This window comes from Fringilla coelebs, assembly GCF_963513975.1.
Source record: "Fringilla coelebs genome assembly, chromosome: 5".
Lineage (NCBI taxonomy): Eukaryota > Metazoa > Chordata > Aves > Passeriformes > Fringillidae > Fringilla > Fringilla coelebs.
The window spans coordinates 70,919,801-70,940,017 of NC_140033.1; the positions used below are offsets into that span (position 1 = coordinate 70,919,801).

A 20,217-nucleotide genomic window follows, 5' to 3' on the forward strand; every position below is an offset into this window, starting at 1 on the left:
TTGTTTAATTGTTTGGTTCATCTTTCAGGAATAGTATTACTATGCTCACTTTTTAAAAATGTTTTGAAGCTTAAGAGAAAAAAACATCAGAAGGCAAGTAGGCAAGTGATACTGGTGTGGCTGCAGCTTCCTGTGACTTTTTTTTAAACAGAAGATTTCTACTAATGCTTGTACGAAAAATATTTTTATTTTTAAGTTATTTTTTTTCTTTATCATAACCCAAGAAAATTGCTGTCAGTGGTAGGATTATAGATTAATTTTAAATGTTTCCATTTTCAACTACTTGATATTTATCAATTCTGAAAACTTTTTTTTTTTTTGCACAAACCACGATAAATGTTGATTTAGACTGTTGTTTATTTTTTTGTAGAACAAAAATCCTTTGCATAGTGGAAATTTTGGGTTTGAAGAACCTCTGAGAACAGTGTTGTGTGAGTGTGTGATGCTGCTTCAGTGGCCTCCTTGTGGATTATATTTGGGTTTTTGCCACTGGGGGGAGCAGAAGACTGTCACAGGCTTCAGGGAATGGAATAAGTGTCTGTCTTCCATCTCAGAAGATTCAGGCCTTAATGATTAGTTGAGGGAGACTGTGGGTCCTTCATGTCTGGCACATGCTGGAAAATCTGTTTTCCAGTGAATAAAATCTCTAGATAATCGGGTTTTGGGATTGCTCTTTCCTGAAGAGTTGCATCCTGGGTTAAACATGAAGTGCACTTTAGAAAAGCAAGGGAAGGAGCCAAGGGGGCTTAGAAAAAGGAAGGAGAGGAACTTACCCAGGCAGATAGTGACAGGGTGAGGGCAGTGCTTTTAAACTGAAAAAAGCAGCTTTAGTTGGGTATTCGGGAGAAATTCCTTACTGTGAGGCTGGTGAGATGGTGGCACAGGTTGCCCAGAGAAGCTGTGAATGCTTCATCCCTGAAATTTAATAGGTTGGACAGGTCTTGGAGCACCCTGGGATGGTGGAAGGTGTCCCTGCCCATGGCAGGGGGGTGGAACCAGAGGATCTTTGAAGCTCCTTCCAACCCAGACCTTTCTGTGATTGAGTGAAGAGTAGGTTCTGACCGGTGTTGGCTTCAGCAGTGAGCTAAAATTCCCTGGAACATTTTTGTTTCAGCTGTTGCCTAATGGCAACTCCTTCAGCATGAGAGTGCAGTTTGCTTTACTAAAAAATGCTGTAGAAATGTATATATGTTTGTAAAATTAATGCATTCTTTAACCAGACATTTGCTTTAATCTTGGTATTTCAGCAGTAAATCTAAAAATGCTGTTCCCTTCCTCTGAAAGCATTGGGAAGGAGGAAGCATTCACTTTGCTTTTTTTTGCATTTTCAATGCACAGAATCAAAGTCTGTATATAAACTATAAACATGTTATTCTAGAATGACTGCAACTCTAAATGCCTGGTTATTCCCAAGCTCATTTAAGGTTCTCTGTCAGTGTCTTTTTCCCAATTACATGACACACAAAGTGCCCCCTGGGCTGTTGAGGGCTTGCCTTGCCTGCTGAGGTTGCTGGACTGGTAATGTTCATGCTGCATGCAGTTCCCATTACCTGTCTTTAAATTCTTTGATGTTTGGGACAGAACAAGGCATTCCAGTTGCAAGCCAAGGTTGGGCTTTCCCTTTGGGAGAATCGTTCTGTCTGTACTGTCGACAGCAAGCAGTCGAAATTCCTGCTTTCAAATTCATTATCGTTTTTGCTCGTGGTGTACAGAGCTTAAACGAAGCAGAGAAAGCTTAAAGAAATGTTTGGGTGCCACCTTAGTGCTCTCAGTAGAGAGATTTACAGCAGGGTTGTGGATGCAGAGGAAATACCAGGTAGCAGCTCCCAGCAGATCCTGGAGCATTCCAGCAACCTGGACCAGTGATGTGTTTCTTATGGGGTCATTTGTTGTTCCACCTCTTTTTTTTTTGTTTGTTTTGACAGATACAAGCTGCCTTAAGGCCCTTACCCCTCCTAGATGGCTTTTTGTTGTGGTGTTGTTCTTTTCTTTAATATGATATTCACTTTAAAATTATTTTTTGACTGATGCTTGAAACAGCCATGGATTCTTATTCTAGGAGCATAAACAGCTGAGGGTGCTGAGTAAGCTGACAGATGTCACCATGAGAGTGATTTTTATCAACATGGATAATCCTGATGACAAACAGACAAACATTGCTGTGTTCAAAAAAAAAAGGCAAGAAAGGGGATCCAGGCAACTAAACACTGGTCAGCTTCACCTCTTCCCCTGGGAATATTAAGGAGCAAGTTCTCATTTAAAGTGTTCCTAGGCATGTAAAAGACAGGAAGGTAATTGGAAACAGCCAGCTTGGATATATCAAGGAAAAATCTTGCCTGACCAACCTGGCTAGCTCCTACAGTGACTGCTTCTGCAGCTGAGGGGGAAACAGTGGAAACCACATACATGAAAAGCCTTGCTGAATTTATCTTCTTGTGGTACCTTTGTGTCTGAGCATGGATGGGATGAATGATGAGGAATTGACTGCACCATAAACAATCAGTAATTTGAAGTTTCAGTTCAGTGGCTGTTTGCAGGGAGTCTTTCCTGGAGTTGCTGCTGGGGTGGAACTGTTTTGTCACTGATCAGCAAGTCGGTTCCTCACACAGGAGTGAGGCTCATGCAGAAATGTCAGATGAACAAGACTCTTGGTGGTCATCAAGTTCAACCTCATGCTCAGAGGTAAATCCAATGCCAGATCAGATTGCAAAGGCCCTTGTCCAGTTGAGTTTCAAAAATCTTCAAGAAATATTTGGAATCATTGTCTGCTCAAGAGGCTGAAGGAGATTCATGTGTTTAGCCTGAAGAGATGACAAAAGCAGGGACTTAACTGCAGCCTTCATTAGCTACATGGACTTTGTGAATGAGACAGACTCTCTTCAGAACTGTAGAAAGAGCAATGGTCATAAACTGCAGTAAGGCACATTCTAACAGATTAAAATAAAAATAGTAGTAAAAAACCCAAGCCTCTTAAGCAGAGAATGACTCCAAGTCTTTCTTGAAGATTTTTTGAACCTCAACTGGGCAAGGACCTTTGCAATCTGATCTGGCCTTGGATTTACCTCTGAGCATGAGGTTGAGCTTGATGACCACCAAGAGTCTTGTTCATCTGACATTTCTGTATGAGCCTCACTCCTGTGTGACATCTTTTTGACCTAAGGTTTTTGTACATTATAGCATTTACACTGACTGTCCATAAGGCAGCCTCTTGAACTAACCAGAAGCATGTTCCCTAAATCAAATGTCTAAAGACTTCAGTAAAATAACTTACCAAAGGTCTTAGCAACTTAGACATGAACATAAACCCCTAAATTCTGTGGAAAATACAGGTAAGATTGCCATGTGGTTGTCTATACATATGTGCCCAGAGCAATTTTATTTTCTCCTGTTCCTTGGGCTTAATTATGTTGGTTTGGCTGGAAAAAACCAAAATTTTTCTTCTTGAAAATAGCAAATGATGTTAAGTGGAACTTAACTCTAGTTCAACAGTGACAAAGTGTGTGTCCTGTTGTGCTACTCTGATTTAGACTGTTAGGATTAATCTTAGCTCTCTTATACTTTTAGGAAGTTAAGCTCTGTTGAAAATTATGGTGCTTTAGCACTGACTGTAATCTCAGTTTGAAAGCCTTCATAAATAGCTAATTTTTAAATGAAATTCAAAACTGGACAAAACCAGAAGGTTGGTGTAATTGAATATTTTCTCTTTCAAAATCGGCTCTTACATTCTAGCAAGCTTCTGTCTCTCAAAACTTGTAGATCTTTGTCTTCCAGTGTCATGTGGTAATGCTTCATCAAGTGTTAACGCTGAACTCAGGGCTGGAGGCTATTAATAAAATTTAGATTCTTCTGGAAATAGCACAGCTCTTACGAAGAGAGGCTGTAATGCCACAGAACTAACAGGAGATTAATTGCTTCTATAAAACTTATCATATGCTATCAAAAAGAGGAGGAGAAGATTGCTAACTTCATTTCAAGGATCAGTATTGTAAATTAAATGAGAAAAGGAGGCACAGTCTCTAATACTGACCACTTAACACATGCCTGTATAATACCACAACTTTGAATCCCACAATTTTAGTCCACCCATGGTGATTTCTATTTATTTAAGTCTGAAAAAATTTAATTTTTAAAAAATATCAGATTAATAGAACCTGAATTTATTAATCCACCCAGTCACATTTTGAAATCCAGTGTATGGCTTTGCATTACCATAGACTGATGGTGAAGCTCTCACATTTTCCAACTCGTTTCTGCATTGTTAATACTTGGCTCAAGTCTCACACTCCATACTTTTTCGGAAAACAGCATTTCACAGGTTTTGCACTCCAGATTTTTGCAATTCTGAGTGTGACAGGTGAAATTGTTTCAAAATAGGTCACTTGCCTTCGGGGTTTAGCACTTGTGGGTTTTGGAGCCAGCCTGTTTCTGACACAGAAGGGTTTGATGATCTCACCCCTTAGCTCTGAGGAGGCTTCTGGCAGGAGTGTCCTGGGCACTGCTTGAGCATTTGGCTGCTTCTCTTTAACCAGTTCCTTCCATGGCAGCTTGTATCCTGATTTATTTCTACTTCATTCTGCCCCCAGCTTCTGCTTTTGATGCTGCTCACACTGAAAATTGAGGGATAACTCAGGATTCAATCCCCATTTAAAGGCTTTTCTGACTGCCTGCCACTTTTGGGGTGTTTTCCCATTCCTATCAGAGGAATGTTCTCTGTTGTTCTAACTTGAGTTGCCATTTCTTTGCTTTGAAGGCCTCTCTGTTCCCTCTAGTTTGTTACTTTATGCATTCCTTAGCATTTCCCATCTCGCACGTGTGGGATCATTTTTCAAAAAGCAGCGATTTATCTCGTGAATTTCTTTTTTTCTTTTTCTGCAACACTTGTCTCTTCATAGCTCACATATTTTCACTAATAAATGTACAAAAATCCAGTCCTTCAGTGCAGTGACTGAAGGTGCTGCTTGCCCACGCAGTGCCCTGTTGGTTGCTAACCAGCTCTAATTTAGGATGGTGTTCACTCAGGACTGTTGGAAATCTGTGGGCTGTCGTATTTAAAGATGTGTGTGACGCTCATTTGAAGATATTAATGAAGATAATATTTGATGTTTAGGGTTTTAATATGAAATCTCTGCGCTCTAGTGTAAAATTTGGGATTTTGTAGAAGACCCCAGACATCCCTTCAATGGCAACTCTGCTTTTTACTAATGGTGAATTTTATGCACCAATAATTTATTCATCTCCTTCTTGCTTTATATTTTTAGAGTATTAGTCCCTGATTTTTCTGTCCTGTACAGAAATTTCCTGCAGTGCCTGTTGTGATAATTTCTTTCCTTTCTGTGGTGTTCTTCACATTACAGCTGCATTAATAGTTTGGATGCATCTATTTCAGTATAAAAACTTCCTGATTTTAGCACACGAGCATTATGGGGTTTGCTCATTATTATTTTATTTTTTTTCTTTTCATCAAAAAAAAATGTTTCCCAATGGAGTTGTCCAAAATCCTGAGGATTGAGCTTCCATTGTGGGGCACACCTTGGGGCAGGAGGAAGTCAAAAAAGGGAGAAAGGTGACCTGGTTGAGGGGCCACTGCCAGGCGAAGAACTTCTCAGCTGAGTTAGCTGGAGCTTTGTAGGCAGATGCCCAGTGCTGTGGTGCCAGTCTTTGCTCTTCCCCTTCATCTCAGGGAGTATTTTCTGACTATTGCTGCCAGAAAGAAAATCCTTGCAGGTTAGAGATAATTAGAAGAGCATATTTAGATAACATCTGGGGCCTTTTTTGTGTTTGGTGGTTTGGTTTTGTTTTGTTTTTTTTTTTTACTTTTTTCTGACTGTAATAGTTTGTCTAAGCTCAAGATATGTTGTTAAAATCTCTCCTATCATCTCCTGTTGAAACTCAATCTTGTAGTTAAACGTTTTGTTTTCCATCATCTGGAGGATGAGATTTTATTGGGAGGAGAGAGTCAATAGTTTGGAGCTGCAGTAACATTTCAGGAATAAGTGACATCACTCTGGGATCAGCTTTCTCAGAGTCTAGCAATCCTGACAGCTAAGTTGCTTTTCCTCTGGGTCAGGGCTGTGCAGCACTCACTGGGAAACAGCTTCCAAGAGAAAAGGGTCGTCCCTCACATCCTTACGGGTGTTCTCCTGTTTGTGTGTCAAGCTTGTGCTAAAGAATTCATGTCTCTGGAGGCTGGTGAGTAATTCTTATACATTTTAATGATTGTTTTTCCTAAGACATAAAGCATTTCCTCCCACTTTGGAAAAAATGCTTTTTAAAAGATTTTTTAAATCCAGCATTCAATAACTCGCAATATATGCAAAGCAGAACACAACTTCATCAGAGTTCAAGTTAAGATTTCAAGTAGAAGCCTAATTGTGGGTAGAGGTTGTGTTTATTACTTACTGTAGCTGTGTCTCACTTCCAAGATTTTTATTTAGGCATGCTTGTCTGCTAAATCATGTCATAGAGATTGAATGTAGCAGGAATTTGAGCTTTTTTAAATTAGCTTGCAATGCTGGATGGGAAGTACTTTCCAAATAGACACTTGTAAGGTACCTGATTTTAACACACAGCTCATATGGCAGTGTTACTGGATGCCAGGTTTCAAATGGGATTTTTTAAGTGCTTGTGGAGGGTACAAAACAGAAAACCAGGTACATTTCCAGTCAGTGTATATATCTCTGTGTGTATATCACCTGCAAAGCTGGGTGTTTATTTCTGTAGGGATGTCGTCTAATGAGCTGCAAAATCTGTCAGCATAAAAATTATTTCAGAAAAAAACACCAGCCAACCCACAAAACAGTATCTGGTTGTAGCTTAGGATTTAAATAACTGAAAAACACTTCAGTTTCCACTTCATGGTAACTGTTTTCTCTTCGTAGGGGAAATAGAAAATGCTTGTGTTTTCTCCTCCCTGGCAGTTAAAAGTCTAATTGTAAAAGTGTTGCAGTCCTGTGACACTTGGAAATCTTGTCAGATTCCAATTTTGAGAAGGTTTTTATGTTTTATAGCTAGAAAATTACAGCACAGCTATCTCCAGAGAGGCATTTAGCAAGGGAAGCCCAGGGTTTTGCTGTGTCACTTTGGTTTTGGTTTCTTTCGGTGTTCCTTTAAGGATGACAAGTCTTGATGGATGAATACATGCAAAAAAAATTGTCTTATTCATCTGTTTGAAGATTCTGGGGAATATTGCAACTCATCTCAGTAAAAGTTAGGTATTGATTTTCATCAGGAAATAATTCCAGGCTGAATTTGGATGGTCTGAATCAGAGCTGTGGGTGGATGTAATACATCAGCTTCCAGGAACCTGTGCTTAGGGTAATTTCATTAATGCAGCAACTGGCAATTCTTGTGGTACAGTGGTGTGGTGGTGATGTATTGCAGATGCAGAATTGATGTAATATTTATGATTTACGTGATTTGGAAGGTGACTGTTAGCATTGAAGTTCCTTTGTAGCTCTGACTCTTCATGTAGGTGGTTTGGCTCCCAACCCAGAACTAAAAACAATGAGCTCTGGGAAAAGCTTTTTTAATTCTGTTGTTGTGAATAGAAAAACTATTTTCTGTGTCATTATAGTTCCCAAATAAATTCTAATGTTGAATTTGGATAAATCTGAATGTTTAATTTTAGTGAGATGCTTATCTTACCAACTTGATGCCTTTTTTATATTTCTCTTTAAGCTTGATAAGTTAAATTTTAATGCAAGTTTTATCACTGGTTTGTTTTGTTGGCTTTTTTTTTTAGTGTGATTTGGGCTTAGCCATTATAGTTTTTTATAGGCAGTTATATCAAACTGTCCTCACAGATGTTTAAAGTGTGCTGTGCTTTTTGGTATATTGAATGTACTATTAGATGGAAATAAATACAGAGGCTGTGCACAAAAATGAAGTGCTGGTAGCATTTTAGGTTTGGAATTGTATAGCTTGAATGGCACAAATAGCTGTTGTGCTGTTCTGTTAACAGGAATTTAGGATTGTACATAAACTTCTAATTTGCTGCTTTTCTTTAGCAAAAAATGCCCATGCAGCTATACATTTAAGTTAATCAGTTAAGCAAATAATAATGTGCTTAAATTCTTTCCAGAAAAGAAAAGGGAATGGAATGAGGGGCCTTTCTTAAGTATAGGGCTAGAAATGCTTACTGCATATGTTAGCTTGATCATGGCTGCTAAAATGAAACTTTCTGGGTTTCTTGGTTAGCTGAATGGAGCCATAGTTGGGGTGGTGATAGCTGGAATTTTCCAGTTACTTTTTCCAACCCATAGGAGTCACATTCTAGCTTCTAAGTTTCCCATTTTCTTGCAGGATTCAGGTTGTTGGGTTTTGGTTTTTTCAAACAATAAAAGGATACAGTTTAAGTATGAACAAGGTTTTTAAACCTTAAAATATATCTTCATTTAAATGTGTGGCTACCTGACATAAGCTAGAAGAGGAATATATTGATGTGTTTAAATCTGTGTGTCACTGAGCTACGTGACTGAAAGAAACTTCTGGCTTTGCCTCTAAACTGAGCCAGGTGTATCAGTCTGCTGTTTTACTCAGGAAAGGGGGTTGCATGTGGTTGTTTTGGTATTGAAACTCCTGTTTTGTCTAAATAATATCATCCCTGCTGGAATCCCAGGTGTGAACACTCAGTGTCTTCTGCAGATTCCCTTACCTAGCCATAGGTAAGGGAAATTTTTTGCAGTAAACAAGTGAAAGCTGTCATACAGAGAAAAAATATCAAGAGCTTCAAGTGCAGTGTTTATTTTGGGAGGTGGAGAGGGGAAGGGATAAATTTCTGATTTCACCTGAGCAGTGAGGTAGTTTGGAGCCATGATCATGGAACAAATTCTTTACCTCAAAATACCTTCTGCCTAATGAGGAAAAATATGAACAACATTCATGGCAAGGCACTGTTGCTTGTTCATACTTGCTTTTGGGGAAGCTGATGAATTCATTACTTGAACTTAACATTTTTTTTTATTTTCCTCATACATTGATCAATTTTCACTTTCTAGAATGTTTGGGTTTTTTTTTGCAGAACACTGAAAACACTTATTTTGTGAAGACCATGTTTGCTTTTATAACATAACACAACACTCTATGAAATTAAGCTTTTAGCTTGGCTTTAAATCGTTTAAAACTTTAGTTATGAGGCAATGCCAGTCATTTCAGGGTTGGAACTCTCCAAGCAAAAGTGAAAATAAATTTTATCTGAAGTTGTTTAACCAATATGTATTTTGGCTTGTGCATTTTCTGTTCCTTTAAAATGTGTTGAGTAGGCTGGATTGTTTGGTTTGGGTGGTTTTGCCTTAATTATCTCCAGGAAAAGGGCATGAGGAGGGAGGAGACCATGGCAGATATTTTTTGCTGACTTGTCCTTGGCAGAGCATCCTCAGAGCCCTGCCTGAGGCAGGCATGGATCCGGGAGTGTGCTGGGTGTTAGCAACCCTATAAACAGCAGGCATGGGGAGACCTGCCAGCCCAAGGCATCAGTATGGCCAAACTCCCTAAATTCCTACTCCATGGAGGAGTTCTTCAAGTGACTGTTTTCAACATGCAAAACTTACTTTAGTCCCCATTCTTCATGTGGAATGAGAAATTGCTGGTGAACTGGTGTCAATTTTTTTTCCCCTCCCAGCTTCTGCTGTTAAAATTCATTGCTTTATGAATTTCTGCAAATTGTATATGAGGAAAAAAATATATCAAAAATACCTTCAAAGGCTCTGTCTTCAAGAGACTCTTACTGTGATGTCCACCATTAAAGAGCAGCATTGCTGTCCATACAGCTCTAGCCAGCAGCCTGTTCTAGAGATTTCATTGCCACCTTCATCAGAGCAGGAGGCACAAAACCAGGCTGATAAAGAGTTAAACACGCTCTGTGATTCCTGTTCCATGAGCCCTGTGGTGCCTGGAGCTCCAGTGGGCACCAGGAATCCAGGTATAAAACAAATAAATATTGGTATTTTCAGCCAGGAATGATCAGGGGTGTTGGGTGTTTTTCCTCTTTGCCAGTTCTAAAGTATTGGGCTACTCCAAACCTGCTGGCCATAAATAAAAACTTGCCACACTTTGGGATTAGGAAGGGAACTACACCCATAGAGGGGTCTGTATTTCTGTTCTAGAGATTTCATTGCCATCTTCATCAGATCATGAGTTCTGTGGTGCCTGGAGCTCCTGTGGGCACCAGGATTCCAGGTTTAAAGCAAAGAAACAAATAAATACTGGTATTTTCAGCCAGGAATGACCAGGGCTGTTGGGTTTTTTTCCTCTTTGCCAGTTCTAAAGTATTGTGCTACTCCAAACCTGCTGGCCATAAATAGATATCCAAACTTGCCATGCTTTGGAGTTAGGAAAGGGAGGTACACCCATAGAGAGGCTGGATCCTCATAAAGAATGCAACATTTGGCATGCCAGAAGAAAATCATTCAGAAACTTGAAACAGAAAATGGAATGTCAGAAGGTACATAACAAGTAGAACTGTACTGAGTAGCTGGAGAGCTGTAAAAATTCTGCATAGCGTAGTTACTTTATAGATCTGGAACATCTCTAAAGTTGCTGATTCTGCAAAGAGGATGTAAGGTGAGAGATACTGTAAAAACATATTTCTTTACAAATCCCCTGGTTTATAGCCTTGAAATGCAGCCTAAAATCTGCTTTTCTGAAACAGTGTGTAATCCAGAAAGAAAAAAGGTGGGGGAAGGAGTTTTCACTTCTGGGTTTCGTATGAATATTCCCTGCCTTGCAAATCTCTTCCTTATGTTCATGTTTTCTGCTGGTAAGAGGAGAATGGAGTAATGCTCCATATGGTAAACAGCAGTTAATTTGACTTCTTTGGATACGATTTTACTAGTCCTTTAAAAGTGTTTCCAAGGCCAGAAGAAACAGAAGAAAAACTTAAACAAGTTCCTAAAGAAGTCTATAAAAAATGATGTTCCCACCCAATACAGAGGGTGGTTTTCTGTGGGGTTTTCTTTGCCATTTTAAAATCCCATTAAATGACTGACATTGAGTGTGATCCCAGTGTTCTTCTGTCCCTGACCCCTTGCTCTGACACAAATGAAATAAACTGATTTTCACTTCCCATAAGGAGTTTCTCAATGAACTGAGTCTTCACCAGAGTAGTTTTCATTACCATATAGTTACACTCTTAGAAATATCAGGTACAGATGAATTGCTCTCACATTAAAAACACATTGAAAAATCACTTTTTGCCTGCTTGAGGCTGAGGATGTCCTTACACAATAGTCAGCTGTTGCCAAAAAAGCCAGTTCCTTGTCACTTGGCTGTACCCTGAGCTTGAAAAAAAACCACCTGAGAAAGAAAACCAGCTCCCAGGTCCTGGCTGTCACTGAGGTATGAATTTAATGGAAGGTCATTGGTGGCATCATGTCTGTTCAAGAGGTGTTCTCCTCTAGTTTTCTCTGCAGTTTAACCTTGGAAGGAACAAGCTGGTGTGCCATTTGCTGAAGAAGAATGTGTTGCTGGGTCAGCAGAAGTCTTTAATAATACTGATTGTTATTTCTGTTGTACTGTGAGGTAAGGATACAGTTGTGAGATGTAAAACTGGGGGACTACTGAATGATAATGGGTTTTTTTGCTGGGTATTTTTCCTGCAGAGCTGTCAAATGTGCTGACAGTTCAGTTTGTAAATAAAGTGTAGTTGTTCCTCTGCATTCATGAAGTAAAAGGATAATGCAGATCAATCTGTGTAGGTGTTGAAATCGAAGATGTGAAAATACAAGGGGAGGCAGCCAAGAAATACTTTTTGTCAAATGGAAATTTCTGGACTTCTAGAGCCAACAGTTTGATTATATGAGACCAACAGGCATCAAAGTGATTGACAGTCTGCATATAAGCAGTGGGTGGCAGACGTAAACTCTTGATCAGATGGAGTTTTAAAATCTCATCTGGTAAATGGAATGATGATATCTCCTGCTACCTAAATGCTGTTTTTCTTGGGGTACTTACTTTGGCCAAGTCACCTTTAAAACACCTGACATGAAGCACATTCTAAAAAGCAAATCTGTTGGGTTTTTTGGTTTGTTTTTTTAATTGTAGTGTATTTATTATAGCACTTTAAATAATTAATTTGTGTTTACCCATTATACAGATTTTTTTCCTTAATTAAAAAAGGCCAAATTACTTTAATTAGAGAGAAAGTGTTGCTCTTCATCTGCTCTGCTTCCTTACCTGATAGTGAGTATTGGTGTTGCTGCCTCTTCAACCATCTGTCTAAATTGTGGTTTTCATTTATTTTATAAGAAACTTGGCATTGAGATGGGAAGAATTAAAACATTGCTTAAGGAAATAGGATTTAATCTTTTAGTGTATTCAGGCTGATTTGCCTTTTTTTTTTGCTATTTGACTGGTTCTAAAGATGAATTCATTTTCTCAAAATAACTTTCATTGTGGATATTTTGTACATGGGTAGGTCCATTTGGGCTGACATTCTCTGCCTGATAAGGACTTGTTGATGTTTTAAGTTGTGAGAGCACCACATCAAAGTACGATACTCTCTGGTGTTATTCTGTGGGTAGTGTAAGGATGCTTTTCCTGAAAAGCAGAATTTTTTGTTTTTCCTCAAAAGCAGTTGGTGCTTGCCTACTTTTTATAAATTCTTGAAGTTAACAAGATGAACAATGATGAATTTAAAATAAATTAATAGAGGGGATATGTAAGTTCTCTGCAATTAGATTAGTTCTGGTGTCCACACCTCTAAATTAAAATACATTTTATCTGCACCAGGATTGTTAGTCTGATTTAGGAGCAAATGAGCATTAGGGGTCTCTTTTAAAGGATGTGAGGGTTCCAAAAAAATCCTGGGATAATTCCTGATCTGCTTGTGATGCCAAACAAATCCCAAACCAATTTTATTTGTAGCTCACGTTTTAATCTTTTGGAGACTTGTAGAACAACTTGCTGCTATTCTAAGGCACAAATATTGTTATTTTTCTGAGATGATCAGCTCCTGAAGCTGCACCCATATGAACTGAAAGAAAGGAGAGCTCAGGGAGGCTCAGCTGGGACCTTGGGGATGACAAGTGACACGTTCAGCGTTCCAGCTCAGCGCCACACTTTGTACCCCGTGTGTCTCTGGGCTTGAACTTCACGTCACAGGCAATGAATATTTTTAATGGAGTTTGTACTCTTTTGTCTGAGATGAATGCAGGCCCACACATGGTGCAAGCTTCAATTAATTATCCTCTGGGGCCTGCTGCACATATTTGCATATCCTGTATCAGTGGACCACCAAGATTATTCAATTAAAACCTCACAATGGCTTTAAGAAGGCCAGTGATTAAAGCCTCAGTGATGACTGTTCATTTATAAAATAATTATTTTTATAAATTTCAGTCTCAGTGCTTATTTCTTGCAAAGCAGGATCCATTGGGAGGGACAGCTTGAAATACAGGATGTGTCTGAATAGGACCCACGGTCACAACTGATAGACAAGTGGGTGCACCAGCATTTCAGCTGCTTTCTTCTGTCAGATTGCTAAAAGAAAGATTTCTAATCATTTCCCAGGTGACAGTGACTGGGCAGAAGTTTGCCAGACCATTTTTCTCTCTCAGCAGACTTAGGAAAGGTCTAGTTGTGACCTGGTGTATTCTGATATAAGTGCTTGATAAGCATGGTTTTCTTTTAGAACTTCTGCTGAGTTGCTAATAGAAATGTGGTTTTATTTCATAAAAATGGCTGTTTCCCAGAGGTGTGATTGTGTGGTGACTTTGCCAGCTCCCAGGTATCTGAAGTGATCAAGAAATGGAAGTTGTGTAGCTGTCTGGAGACAGTGCACTGTTGTTACACTTCTGTATAACCTTGGCTAAGATGATTAAAGGATTGGTGTGATTTACACAATCTTAGGAAAACACCAAGTGCAAAAAAAACCCAAAGCAACCCACCATTCATACAAAAAAAAAACCCAAAGCAACCCACCATTCATACAAAAAAACCCCAAAAAGCAAACAAACCTGAGTAATGATAAATACTACCAGATGAGAGAAAGAGAGAAATGTCACCAAAGGTAGAAAACTTAAGATAAATAAGGTATTTAACTACTGTTAATGAATATTGCTTTTTTGATCCCAGTGTGCTTAGAGAGATTTGCAAAGCAACACTGTGGCTTTACCAAATGTCTGATGGTATTCTGCTGTTCAATTTGAGGTAGTAATTCACTGAAATTATACATATTTTCTGTTTTTATGGATCTACTGGATTTGTAGCTCAATAAATTCAGGAACTTTACTTTTTTGCAATTCTGTAGGAGGAGTTTGTTGAACAAATGCACAATTGTTTCCATGTCAGTAGGTATTACCCTGCTTAAATTGTCTGCAGTCACTTTTCTTAGAAGTATTTTTAGCTTTTTTTTTTCAAAATAAAATTATTTAAAAACATGTTAAAATTGCTAAGAGGAATTGCTATTAAAGTTGCTTTCTCTTGTAAAATACCTCTAATTTTCATACAGCGAACTGGAAGCATAAGTCAGAACTGCTTTTTGAATTCTGTTTCTAAAGCTTGCTCAAGAGCACATCTCACTTAGGCTTTTAATAAATGAAATAGGCCAAGGCTTGCATAACTGAGCTTAGTGGAATGTGGTGAAGATCATTTTCTGTCTAGTGAGCTTTGAAAACAGTAAAAGTTGCTCTAAAAGCATTTGCTAAAAGTTTTTTTACTGAATTTGATGCTTGTAGTCGTGGAGGGGGTGGCTAAGAGAGCTCAATTATCTCAATTATCTCTAATTTACTTGGTGTGATGAATTTCTTCTGGTAGTGTTGTACGGTTGTGCTGATGCAATCTGTGACCATTTGTCCCTTGTAAATTCAAGTCAGGTTCTTTTCTTGTTCTGAAAATCTCTAATACTGTATATGTAAGAAAACACCAATTAGTGGTTTCTAATTAACCCCTATTAATGAAATGTCCCAATTTATTAGTGTGCCAATCTGAGTTGTCAAACCCCAGCAGCAGACAGCTTTTTGTTTGTTTTGGAACAAGGTTTTTTTGTTTGGGTTTTTTGTTTTGGGGGCATGTTTGTTTGTTTTAGGGATTTTGTTGGTTGGTTGTTTTTGTGGGTTTTTTTAATTGAATGTGGCCTTTTGTTGCCCTCTGTACAAGTTAGCTTTACTTGTTCTACCTCTTCAGGAGAGGCTGCAGTGTCCCTCCTGCATCAGGGAAGCAGGATTTTGGAAATCATCAGACATCTGCTGTCATTCTTCACAGAATGCCAGGCTGGTCAGGCTGGAAGGACCACAGAGGGCATCTGGAGCTCACCCCAGAGCACAGGCACAGCTGTGTGTGCAGATGGTTCTGGAAGTTCTCCATGAGGCAGATGACCTCCCTGGGCAATCCTGGTCTGCACAGCCCACAGGGTGGAAGCTCTTCCTCCTGTTCAGGTGGAACCTGGGCATCAAGGAATTCCTCTTGTCCCACCATTGCTGGGCCTCACAATCCATGCTCTGAGCCCTCCCTGAAGATGCACAGTGTGTTCAGATGGTTCTAGAACATCTCCAGAGAGGGAGATGACCTCCCTGGGCAGTCTTGGTCTGCACAGCCCACGGGGTGGAAGTTCTTCCTCCTGTTTGGGTGAACCTGAACCTGGGCATCAGTGCCTGCCCATTCCTCTTGTCCCACCATTGCTGGGCCTCAGAGTCCCGGCTCTGAGCCCTCCCTGAAGACACAGCAGTATCTCCAGATGGTTCTAGAACATCTCCAGAGAGGGAGAAAACCTCCCTGGGCAATCCTGGTCTGCACAGCCCACAGGGTGGAAGCTCTTCCTCCTGTTCAGGTGGAACCTGGGCGTCAAGGAGTTCCTCTTGTCCCACTATTGCTGGGCCTCACAATCCATGCTCCGAGCCCTCCCTGAAGACCACAGTGTGTCCAGATGGTTCTAGAACATCTCCAGAGAGGGAGATGACCTCCCTGGGCAGTCTTGGTCTGCACAGCCCACAGGGTGGAAGCTCTTCCTCCTGTTCAGGTGGAACCTGAACCTGGGCATCAGTGCCTGCCCATTCCTCTTGTCCCACCATTGCTGGGCCTCACAGTCCATGCTCTGAGCCCTCCCTGAAGACACAGCAGTGTCTCCAGATGGTTCTGGAAGTTCTCCAGAGAGGCAGATGACCTCCCTGGGCAATCCTGGTCGGCACAGCCCACGGGGTGGAAGTTCTTCCTCGTGTTTGGGTGGAACCTGGGCATCAGTTCCTGCCCAGGAATTCCTCTTGTCCCACCATTGCTGGGCCTCAGAGTCCCCGCTCTGAGCCCTCCCTGAAGATACAAAAAGGAAAGTCTACAGAGCTGGCAGGTTGCCTGAAAAAATAAACTCAGAGCAGCCCAGAAAAATGGTGGCAGCAGGAACTACAGTTTAGGTGTTACATTGTCGGCCAAGAAAACGAGTAGAATTCTGTCTGCACCTTCCCAAAAGCGTGTGCACACCCAAAGGGTCACAAACACTTTGTTCTCAGCAGCGTCTGGGACGTGTTACGGGTCTGTCAGCGCTTTGGGACTGGCTGTCTCTTCACTCCCACTTTTCCTGGGGCTCCCTGATGTTTAGTTACCAGGCTCAGATGTTTCCCTGTGGAGCCATGCAGCCCCCTTTCCAAACTTGTCGTTGAAAAACCTTAATTGAAAAAAGGCTCGTGTAATTCTAGGGTATGATAGCACTGGCAAAAAAGTGCTTGCATTTGCTGTTTGCTGTAAAATGTGGCATTACAGATTCAGTAAAACAGAAGTGGCAGCATAGCCACAGACCACATCCTTGCTTGCTGTTGTGTAGGGACTGCATTTACTTAATTTTTTTCCAAGTTCAGACAACTCTTGGTTAGGTAAGTATAACTGAATTTATTGCTGTTAGAAATGAGACATTCTTATGCTGCAGAGCAAGCACACAAGGTAGAAGTGGCTGATTTGATTCAGCCCCCCAGCCCAGGTGAGGAAAGAAGGCTTTCATTCACAGAAGCCAAACAAATCTGCCCTAGACTCGTTTTATGTTCATTTCCAGTTGAATCTTGCGTGTAAATATCAGTGCAGGAATTCAGCATGAATGCAGAGAGAATGACTTTATTGCTCTGGTAATCTTGGTCTTCTTACCTTATTTGTCATCTTTTCAAGTATTTTGTCATGAAAAATGCATAAAACTGCTTCTCATAAGAAATATTTCTCAGCATATTGCTGCTATGTAGGGATAGTGTATATCCATAATAGAGATTAGATTGCCAGCCTGTGAATGTTAAGACCTAGAATAAATGTTAGGAATAAATTTTAGGAAGCAGATATTTTGGTGTAGCATTCTTCTGAAATGTGTTCTTCAGTGCTCATTTGTCAAAAGGAACAGTGTTTCTAAATAAAAGATGTGGAGGCCTCTTAAAAGTTGTGTCCTGGGTTGTGATTTTGTTTGTATTCAGCCTCTGCTTTGATGGCCACATTGACAATAAGCAAATGAGAAGGCCTTAGCACTGAGGAACACATAAATAAAGGCTGCAAAGAAAGGGCATGGGAGAAGCTTTGAAGTGGCATCTAGCTTTAATTTGAGTGGGAGAAAACCAGATGTGTCTTTGGGAGTTCTGGCCCAGCTCTTTTTATTTTTTAAGAGGACAGGGAGCTCAACCAAATCATTCAATGGAGAGACCCCAAACCAACTGTTTCCTCCCTGGTCCTTTGATGTTTGCTGCCACTTTTGAGTGAACTGTGTTGTTCCAGAAGAAAAGTGGTCTAACCCTTCATTTTAAGTGTACAACTGGATTACATATCTCCTTTTCCATTCCAACTGCAGTTATCTGAGTTAATTTCCTATGCAATATACTGACAAAGATGATAGTGACTTCAAAACAGCAAAAATGATCAGAGTTTTGATTTGGCTGACTTTTGTAATGTGTGTTAGAACAAAACAGTGGTGCACAGCATTTTGGGTCAGCAGTCCTGAAAACACAAGATAGAAAACAAAAAAACCTGCTTGTGTAGGACTTGTGTTGGCAAGCTCTGCGCCTGGAACGATGCGCTCAGCTGCTGCTTACAAATAGAATAATATCTCTGAATTATATATTTGAGGGCTTTTTTTTTTTTTTTTCAGTAGTCCTTGGATCACATTAAACCAACAAAGAGATTGCTGTTGACTGTACATTTAGTAAGTAGATTAAAACTGCACAACAAAGTTTCTTTTTTGAACACGTCTAGAAAATAAGTAAAATAATCCTGTCTTCTAAAGAGATTAAGAGTCTCAAAGGATGGAAGGGAGAGAGAGAGTAGATAAGAAGGCAAATAATGTGAGTCAAATTCAAGGTTGCTGTCATTTCTAACCTGAACAGGACAAATCCTTTTGTTCTGGGGGCTTGTCCATGTGCCAGAACTAAGCTACCTTATAAATGATGCCAAAGCTTGCAGCTTTCAGGGGAAAGGATTGGAAAGGAAAGGTTTGAAAATTCTGGAGAAAAGGGGTCAAGTTAAGTTGGTGCTGTTAGGTTGGTACCAGTTGTCTTGCACTGAGATATCTAAAAATGAACTTCTACCCATGTGAGGCTATTTTGGTGTGGTTAGGGTTGCTTGTTTTCACATTTATGGTTGGTTTGCTTTAGTTTGGTTTTGATTCTTTCATGGCAGATATAAAACCACTACTGGAGTCAAGCAGAAAGAATATTATCTTGATACATGCAAGAATTATGTTTTATTTTGCATTGAATTGCTTCTCTCATGTCATCTTAGTGTAGATTTCTGGAGCCCAGCACATTCCAGTAGCAAATATTAATGAGGAATAGTTTGTGCCACATACCAAGTCTGGAGAATGCTCATGAACAGTAATGAAATACACAGGGAATTTTTGCCTTTGTCCCTAGTGTTTAGCATGCCATTAATACAGACCCTAAAATAGTAAAGGTCAGTTACAGCCTTCAGAAAAAGTGCAAAAGACTTTGTGTGTGGCTGTCCTGTGTTCTCAAAACATGGGAAAAACTGGAAGGAGAAGGAAGAGGATGTACCTCTGTGTGAGTGAAAAGTAACACACTGGCTTCTAGCTGGTTGTGTCAAAGTGAATGGCTCTCTTTCCACAAAATAAAGTACAGACACATAAATATGCAGGGTTGAAACTCTGAATTGCACATTGGACTTGGTAGAAAGTTGAAATTAGAGTTCTCAGAAAAAAAAAATTATGTTTTTGCTTTATTTCCCCTGAGATTTATTAATGAAATATAGATTATTGTAGTATAATAAATGAAATTCTAAATGTGTGTGTGTGTGTAGCCAGGAATTTATGGATAACTGAACAGCTGTCTAAATTGGATGTTGAAGATTGTGAATATCAAGCTGTAGCCTGGTTTGAATAAAACTCTCTGTGCTCTGCAAGATAGAGTTTAAAACAAATGCCTTAACCTACTGTTATGTGGGAGGGTTATGACAATAATTATCAAGCTTCACTACACCTTGCACAGGTATTTTGAGGAGCCTTGTCAAAATACCAGGTAAATTACTGCCAAAAATGCAATCATTAGATGAGTAATGAAAAAGTTTTCAAATGGAAGTATTTAAAATCTGTTCATCCAGTTAGACATATTTACAGTCATCACTCCTAGTTGCACAAGCTGAATTTCCAGTGCTCACCCATGAGATTTCACTTGTGTCTAAGCAGAAGGAGAATAAAAACTGCTTTCCCTTTGTTTTGAAGGAAAAAAAAAAGCCTATTTTCCCTTTGCTTTACCCTCTTAGAAGGGAGTGACTATTCAGGTCTAGAAGGACAGTGCTGTACAATCCTCAGGAGCATGGTTCATGTCTGTGATATGTTTTCTGCCCTTTTAATGTAATTTTAACTACCTCCCATACATCTCAACATCTGTGTGACTAGTGGGGAAAACTGTGTTTTGTTCAAGGATTTTTTGGTGCTTTTGGAATGCTAGCTTGATATGTGACTCAAACCTGAAACAAAATGTTCTTGAGTATTGCTTCCTCTGCTCTCCTCTCTCACTTTTCTGCCCTCTCCCTTCTTTCCCCCCTGGTTTTGTGTGGTTTCCCCACTGCAGTCCTTGGGTGTGGCATCTTCTGCATCATCAGTGATGTGCACTCACACAAAACATGGCATGTGCCTCACTTTGGGTGGACCTGAGCATTTCTAAAGGGTCCCTGAGCAGAAGTCCTGATCCACTTATTTCCACATGTATGGATGCAGCTGACAGTCACCTGTCAAGGTTTAATGAGAGCAAGAAGGCAGTGTTTTGCCAAAGTGTTTTGGACAGCTCATATCCATAGTTTGTGTGTTTTGTG

The 20,217-nt window shown here is 39.9% G+C and overlaps 1 protein-coding gene across 8 annotated transcripts in view; it reads left to right on the forward strand.

The window, feature by feature from the left end:
- Positions 1-20,217, forward strand: part of PLEKHA5 (pleckstrin homology domain containing A5) — a 161,447-nt gene that overhangs the window by 73,527 nt on the left and 67,703 nt on the right. The gene's annotated exons all lie outside the window — the stretch shown is intronic.